Source organism: Colossoma macropomum, unplaced genomic scaffold, assembly GCF_904425465.1.
Source record: "Colossoma macropomum unplaced genomic scaffold, Colossoma_macropomum, whole genome shotgun sequence".
NCBI classification, from domain to species: domain Eukaryota; kingdom Metazoa; phylum Chordata; class Actinopteri; order Characiformes; family Serrasalmidae; genus Colossoma; species Colossoma macropomum.
In genome coordinates this window covers 38,431,505-38,446,234 of record NW_023494795.1, presented here as the reverse complement: position 1 = coordinate 38,446,234, position 14,730 = coordinate 38,431,505, and positions in this window count along the sequence as shown.

Below are 14,730 nucleotides of genomic sequence, written 5' to 3'. Positions count from 1 at the left end.
CAAATCTGTTGTAGGTCGTGAAGAAGCATTAAATCAATATCTTCAATACTTGGCTGTAAACAGCTTATATTTGCACCCACACAGAGGATATTTTCTAGTTTTTTTCCCCCTCTGTTGCTCTTCATTATCTGTTGTACCCGGTAACAATACTTTTAGTGAAATCAAGCAGTGCTTAAACTATACAGAGGCTTGGTAGCTACATGGTCCAAACTAGAGGTCTGCGTTTATGAAATTGAAGGCCAAACCTGACCCGCAGCCATAACTTTGAAACCTGACCCGAACCCCTTGCGCAGACATTGTCAACAGGGATGGGATATTGTACACATGTTTTTTACAGAGCTTTGCTTTAAGTGCTTGAATTGATCAACAGATAATGTTGTTCTGGGTATAAACTCATATTTTACACATTTACACGAACAGTCTGCTAGTTGTCCCCGGCAGGGAGCAGCGCCCACCCTCTCCTGATCAATTGTTAATGTCAGCCCCACTGCGCTAAAGTTCTTTTCACTACTGCTGCTACTTGCAGAAATGAATAACACAAGAATTTAACAAGCATCCATGACGTGCTGTTGAACAGCAACCCCAGTTTTATACAGGGGCCCATTTAAACCCTTTCTCAAACCCCAGCGCTGTTCTGAATGTAGCCATAGACAATACTGTATATATACACTGACCAGCCATAATATTAAAACCACCTCTGTTTCTACACTCATTGTCCATTTCATCAGCTCCACTTACTATATAGGTGCACTTTGTAGTTCTACAATTACAGTCTGTAGTCTCTGCATACTTTGTTAGCCCCCTTTCACTGTCAGGATCCCCACAGGACCACCACAGAGCAGGTATTATTTGGGTGGTGGCTCATTCCCAGCACTGCAGTGACACTGACTTGGTGGTGTTGTGTTAGTGTGTGTTACGCTGGTCTGAGTGGATCAGACACAGCAGTGCTGCTGGAGTTTTTAAACAGTGTCACTGCTGGACTGTGAATAGTCCACCAACCAGAAGTATCCAGCCAACTGCGTCCTGTGGCAACTGGTGAAGGACTAGAGCTTGACCAACACAAACTGCAGCAACAGATGAGCTACTGTCTCTGACTTTACATCTAGAAGGTGGACCAACAAGGAAGGAGTGTCTGATAGAGTGGACAGTGAGTGGACACAGTGTTTAAAAGCGGCAGCAGTACTGCTGTGTATATATGTAACATTACTATACAGAGAAGATGCGTGGGATTACTCAAAATCCAATCCAAAAGCAAACCCAAGCCCAATATTGTCCATAAAAAATGGCCCGAAGCTGGGTCAAGTAGCAGACCTCTAGTCTAAACGTCCTTTTGCTAAAATATCCAGTTTTAATTATAGTTCATTTGTAAAAATAATAAAATTTCAAGATATAAACATATAAATAAACACAAATCATCAACTGACAGTGTCTGACATAGTCAAGTGGGGACAGTCCTATTGGACAAGATCTTATGATGGATGTGGTTTTGCAAGGCATCAGTTGAATATTGCCTGTGTTTTGTATTTCTTCTATGTAACATCAGTTGTGTGTCGTTTTGCTTGAAATCTTTGTCGATTGCCGAGTTTTGGACCTCTGATAAAACCACCTGAGCAAAATTTGCCGCTCCGGTAGTTTATTCATGTGAATGCTTTTCTGTTTTTGTTTGGATCATTAAAGCAATACATGTCAAAAACCCTCCAACTTTGTCTACACCTCCATACAAAAAGAACAATGCTGGAGATTAAAGTGGGTGCGGGTGTGTAGGATGCGAATTGTGCCTGAGTGATGGCTGCATTGTGTGTTCTTGTACATGTGCACACGCGCACGCACACACACACACACACACCCTGTGCCTGGCTGGCAGCACTTAAAAGCAGGTCGATACTCATCAAAGCACTCTTACCTTTTGTCCTGCCAGTGACCGCCCATAATACAGGCATTCTTATGCAACTGCCTCAGCTAGCTTTTGTTCTTTTCCTCTTTCTCTCTTTCTTTCTCTCACTGTCTGCCTTACTACTCTCTTCCCTTTTTTTTTTCTCTGCCTCCTACACACACATGCAGCATACAAGCAGACACACGCTCACACACCCCAGGAAACTCTCCTACAGTGTAGCCCTGAAGAGCGGACAGATGGACAGCAGACCTGCCTTGTTGTGTGTGCGTGTGCGTAAGGGGGGATTTCAGGCATGCATTGCTGTTGCAGAAGTAGTGCTGAAATGGAGGATTCTTTTAGAAATGTATGTGGTGCTTTGTCTGCAGAGGGAACCGAGGGAACCTAGAAGCTCGCCTAAGGGCTGTAAACCCCAGTTTCATTTTGAGGTGAGGGTCAGAGGTCTGCACGTGCATGAAATTGAAGCCCAAACCTGACCTGCAAGTTAGACCCTGACCCAAACCCTGACTTGCACGTACTGTTGTTAACAGAGATGGTCCAGAACATTTAGACTGGGGTGGCCAAAGTGGGACATGCAATTAGGGATGGCAGTGGCATAGCAAGACTTAATGAACGCCAGGTGATTCAGAACAAAATACAATAGTTTGAAACATTTCATGATTTGGCTACAGCCAAAATAACTCCTTTACATTCCTGTACTTTGGTTGCAGCATAACCATGAGTCATTTTGTAGTGTTTTTTAAATTTTATTCATGTGCACAAGTTTACATTAATTGAATTTTTCCATTTTTAAAAATGCACTTAAACTATTAGCATTGAAAAAAATATGATTATCTTGAGTGTTAAATCAAATCAAAATAAGTCATATAAAGTCTTATGATTTCCACCTGGGAGTTCCGCAAAGCAGGATTTCTCAGTTTACCTAGATAACTTAAGCCCATTTTCAAGTTTCTCCAATAGGAAAAGAACTGAGGGACATTGCAATTGGGCAGTCCTCATCTTTGGGCTTAAGTTATCAGGCTAACTGAGAAATCCTGCTTTTGTGGAATACCTCCCAGGTATCATAAGACGCATACCCAAATAATTGTGTTGTAGGATGTATCCCATTTTGCTGAACTATTTTGAGTTATGGGAACTTTTATTTAAAGATTTTACTGGCTTCTGTATGCATTTATTTGCATACTGTGCCTGTCTTTCCCTCTGTGTTACCATCTCTGAGCTGTATTCTCTTGGGTGTATGCTTACATTCTACATTTTGTTTACTTGTTTAGCCTTATTATTGCTGCAGTGTTACCACATTCTGCATTACTGAGTGTGGTTCTAAACTGACAGGGTACCACAGTGGCCACTTTTAAACCAGTTCTAGTAGGATAAGTTGGGCCAACATAAGTTAAATAAACCCTGCTAATCAAGTAGAGTAACCTTAACTGAGTTAAGTTTGGAATGTGATAGCAGAATAAGTTTGTATAATTTAGTAAATCATTTTGGATCAACAAAATTGTCTTATTTTGAAAAGAAAGCCCTTTAATTGTGTGGAAATTAGACATCATGAATCCACATTTCTTTAAAAGAAATCAAAAAAAGACGTAAAGTGTAAATTTAAGGGTAAAGGTTTCAGACAGCCACCGATTTTGTATATATGTATTACATTTAACATAATATTATTAAATTGATTAACCAATTTATTGGGTTTAAATAGCTGTAAATATCTAAAGTACGAATCCTTAATTGTTTTATTTAAATACTTTTCTTTTTTTTTTACTGTGGGGTGACAGTTTAAACTAATTTGATAGAACAATCCATATAAAATATTTTTCTTACATTATCATCTGTAACCACATTATATTTTATTCCTATGTTTATGGCCTCTGGCTAAAAGTTAATAAGCAATTAATTTAATCATTTATCTGTCATTTAGGATTTTCTGAATACATATTGTAGCTTATGGTAACATGCAAGTAAAATACAGGACTGGGTGTAGAAAGTCTGGAAAAGTATGTGAAAATTCATTTGCCACGCCTGGAAAAGTACAAACATTCCCTTGATAAATACATTACATAGTTAACAGGTATTTTGTGCCATAACCCAGCCCCCCTACACAAACCACTACTGCTGCCCAGTTATCCATAGTGGACACGGTCCACTTCAACTTGTTTGGAAAAGGTCTTTAGAAATAAAATGTCACAACATTAATCTGTTGTTACCATGAGGTAAATATTTGGACAAGCTACTGGTTAAACTGACGGTTGTTAAAATAATCACCAGAGGCCATAAAAATATACTTAAAAATAAACTTGAAGACAACAGCAAATATAGGGTAGTCTTGACTGTTACAAGAGGATCATCGTCACAGTGCTTTTGTATATTTAACTGCGTTGGTTATCTACTTATTAGACATATTAGCAAAAACAAAAGCTTTTAAACACTGAATCTTAAGCTAAACCCTCATATTCCATTATAATTTTAGCTTACCATCAGCAAACAAAGCTAAAAAAAAAGCTCAGCGTTTTTCTTGATTTATTTGGATGTTAGCAGGACAGCCACTAGCTGCTTCTACTACCTTCTGTGTAGTTTGTCTACAGTTCGCAAGATTTCTTACTGACATTTAGCGGGCTGAGTGCTACGTTTCATACATTTATATGGACGACCTTAAAAAAGTACTATTTTGTATGTATCAGTCTGCAGACTTCTAACCTTTCACATTATGCCAGATTGAAAGAAAAAAAACATTTCAGACATCAACAGCTTTTATTAGCACGGAAAACTGACTAACGTGCTAAGAAAAGTTCCCCACAGACACCGGATAGAACTCACGTACTCGCTCTCAGGGCTGTTTTTCCACTGTGCATTCCAAAAAGAGAACTGACCCAAGCAGGAATCAGCAGAACTTAGATTTCTAATTCTGGTTCTTTTCCACCTGCTGGAGAGATGACTGGAATGGTTCAAATATTAAAGGGGAATGCTAAATGCTAATTACACTAGCATTAGCATCATACCTGAATAACATCACCTTAGCATTATTTATTTATTTATTTATTTTACAAAGTAATGATTCTTAAAATAGGGATCAACACATGAACATAGTCTAGTTTATGTTTTAGTGCACTCGGTCCTGTAATAGTGCATGGCAAACTTTATCCTCACCTGGAGGAGTTAAGAATTAGCTAAATTGTTCTTGAGCTTCAGTTGCAAGTGTTACCAGAGACAGAGGAGGACTTTCAAATGACGACACACAGCCCAAATAAATCAGCTAAACGTCTTGTACCTTTGTGGACAGTGACTTCAATTGCACTACTATTTGGGCAAAAATACCTACATGTTTTAGTGTTCCACACATCAGTTTCTCTGGTTCTTTAACAGTATTCTGTTAAAAATTTAAAAGCAGTGGTATGCTTACCACTCAGCAATGAACAGTACTGTTGGCCCCTAGCTTGAGTACCATTAGGACATGTTAAAACCAATCTTGATCAGGTACCAAATCCATAAAACTGGAACCTCTGCTGCTGCATTGATCGGTGGAAAAAGCACAATTCCAGTTTTTTGGAGCCAAAGGTTCCGGTATTTTGTGCAGTGGAAAAAAAACACTTTCACACCGTGCTAAAGTAAATTTGCATTCATGAACACGCATTAATAGGTCTTGCAGACATTTTTGGCATTTTTACCAATTTTTTCATGTCTAATTCCACCCACTAGTTCGATCTCCCCCAATCACACCATACCACCAGTGCTAGGAGGGCAAAGGCTAGCACACCTTCCTCTGCGTCATGTAAAGCAAGCCGCTGCATCTTTCTAAACTGTCGCTAACGCAACCTCAGTGGACAGTTGAATGCACGTGGAGGACGCTAACCACCAGTTCTGTTACATCAGCTAACAGATACCTGAGCTGGCTAGCCTCACGATGAGTAAAGGGGTGACAGGGAGGGCCATCCTGCCCACCCAGAGTCGCTGTAGCATCACACAGGATCGAACTTGCGGCCTGATGATATGGCCAATGTTTAGATGGTTGGGCCACTCGGGAGCTTCTGTCTTGCAGCCATTTTATTCACATTATTTGTAAAGCATCTCAAATAAGAACAACACCAATCTTGGATCAGTTCCCTCCTGTCCCTCCTGCTGTTTAAGATGTAAAAAGCAAAAAAAAATGGATTCTAAATGGAAATTTTGAACAGTATTCCTGCTGTAATAACTAGAATACAAAATAATCATAGGGCCGTGACCTGTGTTCAGGCGTGCTCATCAGATTTTTCCCCTGCTGACAATGATCTTAGTCACAGAAACCTGATCCTAGATCGACACTTCTGCTGGGAGTTATTTTCCGAATCACATTCAGCTCACTGAGGCCTCATTCACATCTGGCATTAACACAGGCCTGAGGTGATCAGATCATAAGTGCATGGCACTAAGTATAGGTGTAACCTGGGTCCAGTGTGTCTCAGAGACGTACTGTGATCCATTCAGAGGCATATGACCACATAATGTGTAATTTGAAGGCGAAAGAGTCTCGAGTCCCCGACAGCAACAAAGGACTGTCTGTTCGTAATAGTAGTGTTTACCAGCATTGATCGTCTAGGACAGTGGTCAGTAATGCTCCTGAATATCTACCTTCATGCAGGTTTCATCTTCAACCCAAATCCAACACACCTCTTTCAGCTGATCAGGGACTTCTAAAAGCAGTAATTCGATGGATCAGGTGGGATTGATGAAGGTTGGAGCTAAGGTCTGCAGGACAACTCGAACAACAAGAAGTTGGCGACCACAGGTTCACAGGAATCCACAGGTTTTCCTTCCCTCACTTTCCAACATATGTAAACTTTCAGTATCTCTGTTTACATCAGGGGTGGCAGGTAGTGCTGTCGCCTCACAGCAAGAAGGGCCTAGGTTCGATTCTCCGCTCGGGTGACCAGGGTCCTTTCTGTGTGGAGTTTGCATGTTCTCCCATTGTCTGCTTGGGTTTCCTCCCACAGTCCAGAGACATGCAGTCAGCCCCCCATGACCCAGAAGGATAAGAGGTTTAGAAAATGTGTGTGTGTTTACATAAGGCTTTGGTGAAGTTCATCCATTTCTAAGACAATTATCAGACTCAGGTCTGATTCAGATTTCACAGTAGGGTTTTTAATTGCCAGTATTCCACTTTTTGGTGGATATTTAAAATGCACTTATCCCTGTTTTCCCTACTTTATTTGTTCCCCTTACTTTTGCTTCCTTAAGTTTGGGAAGAGGAGCACACCGTTCCTTAGTTCAGAGCTGTCGTGCTCTTTGGCCCACAGTAAACAGTGGCAAACAAAACCACTGATCCAAAGACTCCACAATTAAGCCTTCAGGCAGGATCATCTGCATGCTGAACTAATTAGGCCTTGATTACAGCGAGCGCGCCGCCTCTGCGGGACGAACCGATAGAGCAGGGAGGGATAGAGAAATGAGGCCTGACCTTTTCGGCAGCAAGAAGGAGAGGGCGCCGGCGTTCCCCTGCTGCGGCGGCCTCTCATTGACTAATGAGAATTTGAGAGAGGAGAAGGTCTTGCCACGGGACGCTTCCGGCTTTTGGAGCCAGCAGCAAACATGTCAGCCTGTGCTGCAGGAAGAGGAAGCAGTGAAGAGTGTTAAACAGGGGTGTAACTGAAACATATATTCACAGAGTCAAAGCACTTTGCTCTTTGGTGCTAATGCAGAATTAACAAACAGCCTTAAAGGGAGATGGAGAGAAGTGCTCCAGTGCTCCCCAGGCCAGTTCACTCTGCATGCTAAACAGATCATACTGGCACCAGAAATCACATGAAGCTGCAATATTTTTGTATTTGCATAAATACAAGTTCATTGTATTTTGTTTTATTGCGTTTTATTCTGTCATTTTGGGTTTTTAAATGTATTTGTCTTTTTCCTTTTGTATTATTATGTTTAGTTTATTAATTTTTACATTTACAGCATTTGGCAGACGCTCTTATCCAGGGCGACTTACAGTTTGACCATTTTATACATGTAAGCGAAGCGTCATGTTTTAGTGTTAGGAGTTTTGCCCAAGGTAAATTGGTATAGGGGATTGAACCCCAGTCTATAGCATAGAAGGCAGGTGTTATCCATTACACCATACCAACCACATTTAATCTAATTGTAGTATTTATTTTTGACATTTTATTTCCTATATTTATTTCTTTTTGTTATCCTTTTTTTATCTGCTTTATTTCTTTTTCTTTTGTTTATTTTATTCCATTACTGTACATTTATTTTTAGATTCCTATTTTATATATTTAATCCAATATTATTTGTATTTTCAAAATTACTTAATTTTCTTTTTATTGTATTTAGTTTTATTGTTTTAAATGAAATGAAATACATTTTTTACATTTAAATTAGTTTTCTTTATTTTGATATTTTTAGTTTCTGTTGTTTATTTTTGTATTTGGTATATATTTATATCTAACTTTATTAAGTTTCTTTTTAACTCAATATATGTGGATTTAGTCTTGTTTTTATATATTTTAATGTATGTATTATTTATTTTATTCAATATTCTTTTGATGTTTATTTCTTTTCTATTAATTTTTGTTCTATTGTACTTTATTTGTATTCATGTACAGATTTCAGTGAGTTTGTGGGGGTGATATTGAAAGGTTTTGCTTGGTTTCAGCTTGCAAGAGTTGTGTTGACCCCAGTCTTATGACATTAATGTGCAGGCGCCCCGCTGTCATAATGCATTAGTAATGGAGTGTGATGGCTTTGCCCACTGTGAGCGGTTCTACTGGAGGCCAGTAAGCCTGATGCCGGGCTGACGCTCTCTTTCGGCGCAGGGAGGCACATTTTGATGAAACGTGTGAAATTATGCATGTGTTTGTTTTCTCTCTCGTGCATTCACAGAACGAAGGCGCACCTGTACTCAAGTCAAACGTGTGTAAACGATACGCACATACAAATGTGATGTTGACGTTTCATGTGCGGCGGCGCTCAGCAGGATGACTGAGTGTGTAAAGTATTATCGAGGGGTCACAGTGTGTTCCAGGCTGGTACCTCAGGTAGAGCAGCTTACCTCAGCACTGCACCCACATGAACCTGAATGTGAGTTCAGGCTTCCAGAACATCTAATGGCCTTCATAAGCATCTGGCTGTGCATTTTACTGAAGTCCGAGTTAAATATTTGATTAGCTTGTTTCAGAGCTATATATGATGGAAATGGATGGTGGGGAAGATTGCCAGGAATAGATGCTACCTGCTTCAATAGGCTTCAGAGTCTGAAGGTCTCTAAGAAAGTGAAGGTATCGCTTGGCATATTTGTGAGGCTGCAGAGGTACGTTTAGGTACATACATACATGAATGGCTGTCTTGTTAATTTGAAAGTCTAACATTACACTTTCTTAAAGGGAGACTTCAGCAAAACAGTGTATTTAAACTAGCATCGCCCTCACCGCAGATGTACCCCAATAAATAAATAAATACTTTTCAGACTACTTTTTAAACTCAAGCACTTATGTGCTTGTGGTTTTACCTGTTAAGCTCAGTTTAAACCACAGCGCACATAAGGGAGTAATTTAAAAGAGAAAAAAATGGAAAACGTCAATGTTGGAAAACACAATTAGACAAAAAATAACTGTTGTTGAGTTTAACAGTGTTGACTGTCTAATGGAAGATGGCAGAGGTCCAAGTCTTCAGGAAAGGAAGTGTAGTCATACTTTTTATAACTTTCTTGGTAACACTTTATTTGGAGTGGTCCTTTGTAGATGACTAATAACATCTTAACAAATGATCTGTAATACATCAACAACATATCAGTGGAGTAGCAGTAGTGAAGCAATGAATACAATGAAGTAAATATCTTGGAGATGTTCTGTTGATACATTACTTACATTAAGTAGATGTAGTGTTAATATGTTACTTCCATTACGCAAAACCTAACCTAACCTTGCTTACCCAAAACCTAATCCTGAGCCTGGACCTAACCCTAACCTTAACCTCAACCCAAAACCTAACCCTAACCCTCATATGTTTTTGACATGTTACTGAGGGTCTGTTAAGTGTTTCATCTAAAGGACCACTAAAAATAAAATGTCACCAACTTTTTATAACTCTTAAGGTATGTCCCATGTGTATTAAATATACTGTATGTAAGCATCAATATACCTCATTTTATATACATATATAGATTAGCCCTAACATTAAAATCACCTCCTTGTTTCTACACTCAATGGGCCTCATTCACCAACCGTTCTTAAGCAGAAATTTCTTCTTAAAACCCACTTACGCAGTTTTTCGAAGAATCTGACATTGACCAGTGTTTTCTTATTTTGAATTTGTTCTTAGGTAAGAACAGAATCTACACACATTCAAGAGCACAAAGGTGTGAACAGTTCTGCAGTTTAAGAACACATCATGAATCTGATGTAGACTTTTTCTTGGGACCTTTCTCAAGAACAAATTTAAGAAATGACTTAGGAAGATATTAGTGAACAAGACCCAATATTCATTTTATCAGCTCCACTTACTATATAGGTGCACTTTGTAGTCCTACAATTACAGACTGTAGTCCATCTGTTTCTCTGCATACTTTGTTCGCCCCCTTTTACCCTGTTCTTTAATGGTCAGGACCACCACAGAGCAGGTATTATTTGGGTGGTGGATCGTTCTCAGCATTGCAGTGACACTGATGTGGTGGTGGTGTGTAAGGGTGTTGTGCTGGTACGAGTGGATCAGACACAGCAGTGCTGCTGGAGTTTATCGTCCACTCTATTAGACACTCCTACCTTGTTGGTCCTGCACCTTGTAGATGTAAAGTCAGAGACGATAGCTCCTCTGTTGCTGTGCTGGTCATCCTCCAGTCCTTCATCTATATTTATAGATTACAGTATGTCATACAGTGTTGGAAACAACACTGTTTGAGTCCAGTGTGTGATGATTTAGGCATGGAGTTTGCACACTTGAGTGATCGATGACCTGAACTTTTGCTTTAATATTCCTTTGAAATGGAAATTGTGAGCACAAGCTCATGTTATCTGACCTAAAACCTTCTCTTACCTTGTTTTCAGTCTTTGTCCGAGACTCAGCAGCACTTGAAACAGCACTTACGGTCCCGCGGGACTCTGATGCACCTACACTAAAACATGCATGCACTCAGTGGCCACCAAGCTGCATACGCTAGCAGAAGACTCCAACATGACTCGTCACTGTTGGAGAACCCTTTGGAGGTGGGGGAATAAACAAAGAGATGGAAAAAACATTGGCAAGTGAATAAAACATCATAGCGAGATGTCTGAGGTGCACAGGTGAGCCTCATCAGTTATTCATACTCTTCCTCTCCAGGCGTCTGCTGTGACGTGATGTTATGCAGCATGAGCTTATGCAACAGTTTGGCGAGGAGGGATAAACAGCAATAGAGGTATGGAAAAGCATTGTGTAAGGTGAGATGATGACTTAGCCGGTGCTTTAGAACAGGAATGTTCTCTAATTCTATAACTTAATTATGCGTTTTTGAACTTTTCATTTTGTCACTACCAAAACAATCAACACTCATGCATCATTTAAAAGGGATGGCCAGTTTGGCCAGTGCTTTCCCATAAATCTGATCGGCCAACCCAGATGCAACCCAAAAATTTTTGCCATATCATTGGCTTCCACCTCGCTGTGGGACTGGCGTTTGCACCTTTAAGTGGAGAGTTGTTTCACTTTGGGGGAACTGTCTTACATCCTCCAACCCCCCAGCCCTCCCCTTTGAACATTCACATTGCGAGTACGTCTCGTCTGTTCCGCTTTGCTTTTAAGGGGAGAGTTGTTTTGCTTTCACCGATCTGCAGAACAACTGTCCAGCCACTCTCCAGTTCACATTGCCACCCTGCTGAAACTCCCTGCCACACCAGGTAAACCATGGTAAATTTTTCTAGATCCACCACAGATTTCACTACTTGAAACTTTACTATATGTTTCAGAAGTGACTGTTTCGGTAGTGACAATTTTAGCTGATTTTGAGCAGAACTCAAAAAAGGTTAGCTAGAACATGACTTACAAACACAGCTTTGAACAGTTGTTTACATATAAAATCATTTTTTTTATTAAAACAGAAAGGGTTTGGGTTTCAGTAGTGACAATTTTTAATGTTACACACTGATTTTCAAACTTTGGGACACATTTACTTCAGAGCAATGGGATCTGACTCATGACCATGTGACCATAAGGGACAGGGATGCAGTCTCACCTCCTGCTCTAAAATGCAGGGGTGTGGCTAAAATAAGGCTCCGCCTATTGGCTAAAACTCTCTGTTTTGGTAGTGACATGAAAACATGGGACAGCATTTTTTATTTAAAAATTAAACTCATGATAAATCTAAATCTTTCAAATTTTCAGATCTTTTCAAATCTTTCACATTTTCAAAATGTCAAATTTCAAAACTGTGACCTCCCTATAGAAAGTACCCTAAAATGAATGATTTTGTATTTAGCTTATTCCGTTAATGCCTTGGTTTAAAAAAAAAATCAGAACATAATCCTTGTAAATATCTTATTTATTTATTTATTTTTTCTTTGCTGCGGGACAACAGTTTGACCAAATTCGGTGGAATTGGTCATATCAGTGTACAGTGGAATGATGTAATGCTCCTCCAGGGACTTGGTGCAGCATCAAAACAGGGCTAATGGTCGCTGGATCTAAGTACAAGTGACCAAGACATTGCCTAATGAAAGCATGGTGCACAGGGGCTACGGTGCAATTACACATGGCAGTGCAGTATAAGGGGTCATTCGGATAACACGCTTTTAAATGCAAGGGGCACTGTATGTCACACTCAAGGCCAGAAACAACACAGTGCGAGCACAAAATCTTAGCTGACGACACCTGGCCAACACATTGCAAACGTATGGTCCTGCTGCACAAACTCAATGTGCATTCTTACATGACTGTGTGACAATGGAGGACAAATCAGAGCATCTATAAATGGACTGTAGTGTTCCAATAGCCACAGTGTCTAAACATGTGGGCAGCAGAGATGTGCTGCTTTATTTGTTCTATTGGAATCAAAAAGCGATGATGTATCATATGATTGCTGTTAGAACAAAACCTTAAATCTCAGTTTTTTATTTTTTGACATGAATGAAAATGTCAGCTGCTGTTTATTATGTGTCAAAAATTCAGGCCAGCAGAAATGGTCCAAAATAACATCAACTTATACGGAAAGTTAAGAACATTTTTTTCCTTCTCCTGTCAAGTTACTTTTTTGGAGACACAAGGTTTTGTTTTGAGATTGACCATATGCATATATGTTTACACACGCAAACCAGTTCTGTGAGACTCGTCAAACTGCCAGTCTGCCATGACACTGGACGAAAGCAGGCAAGCTTGGCTGTCACTATAGTGCAGAATGTAGCTTGCACTCATGTTGTATTATGAACTGTGTCGTGACATATTTTATAATGCAGTGGTGCACAGCATTATTTTTGAGTGACTAAAAGTGTTTGTTTGCATATGAAACGTGTTTGTTTGTGAAATATGTTTCTAGCCTAAAAACAAGCACTTCTTTGTGGGAAGGTTAATGCATTTGATCAATATGTAGGTAAACACAAAATGTACTTATATAATTTAGCAATGACCCAAGAGAAAGCACGCATTACTGTGATTTTATCACAGGGGAGGCTGTTGTTAAGCACGATGCAAAGCTGAGTAAAACCATATTCCTGTGATAGAATCACAATAACACATGCCCTCGAGTGGCTTACTGCTTTTATAAAATGGTGGACAACATAAAACTTGATAAAATATCCAATATTTAGTAATTAATTTATATTATTATTAATAATAATCGACAAGTATTCCACCAAAAACTGTAGTTTCTTTAGAGTATGGCATTGTTGGCAAGCAAACATGGACTGAAAGAGAACATTCAGTCCCCCCTCACTGTATATTGCAGTCATTTCATGAATTTTTTAACTTTTTGTCATATAATAATGAACTTATAACATAGCACTGTTTAATGCAAAAGCTTTCACTTTATAAGTTCGTTTTGGTCACCAAATCACCATTTCCATTAGCATCTCAATGCGATTTCCAGTCTTATTTAGTGCCAAGCTAACGGCACCCCTCTTCCCACACTGGACCTGAATCTCAAATGGCTCCCTGCTCCCTACATAGTACACTATGTAGAGATTTAAATACTGGTGTCTGCAGCCCAACAGTGCATAATATAGCTAACAAATAGTCATGTGGGACTCGGACACATCCATACTCACTAAATGATGCACTATTTGGCTGCAGATGCTAGAATTTAGAAACTTACATAGCACACTATTTAGGAAGTACGGAGCCATTTGAGATTCATCCTGGGGTTGATGCTCGGCAGGTCTGACTGATCTGACTGAAACACAGATATTTGAAGCCATTCAAGTGACATTCCTTAGTCTTTTGTATTGCAATTTTACAGTAAGTCATATGTTAAGTACTTAAGAGTTGTTTAGCATGTTAGCTGTCTTTTAGCCTGTTAGCTAGCTATCCAGCCTAGTTCTAGTTAAGAACATAAGTTGCCAGCCCCTCAGTTTAACACGAGTTCTTACTTCATCAATGCACTTACTGGTCCAGACAAACAGCATTAGATTGTTCCTTTAGCCCCAATGTATTTTTCATGACATAGAGCAGTACTATAGAATTCAGCAGTGAAGTTAATGCTGCAGTTGTGCAGAGTGTATTTAGTTCGCATTGTAGACAACACTAAAAAAAGTGAACTCGAGAGTTTGGAAAGATGTTCGCAAGTGCACATGGCCGGTATAAGAAAGATACAATGAATAGAAATGTATAGGGGTAGCACAAAAGACAAATACAGACGAGAGTTAATTAAGTGTGCACAGAGCTAGCAGACCATTATTAGCATGATAATG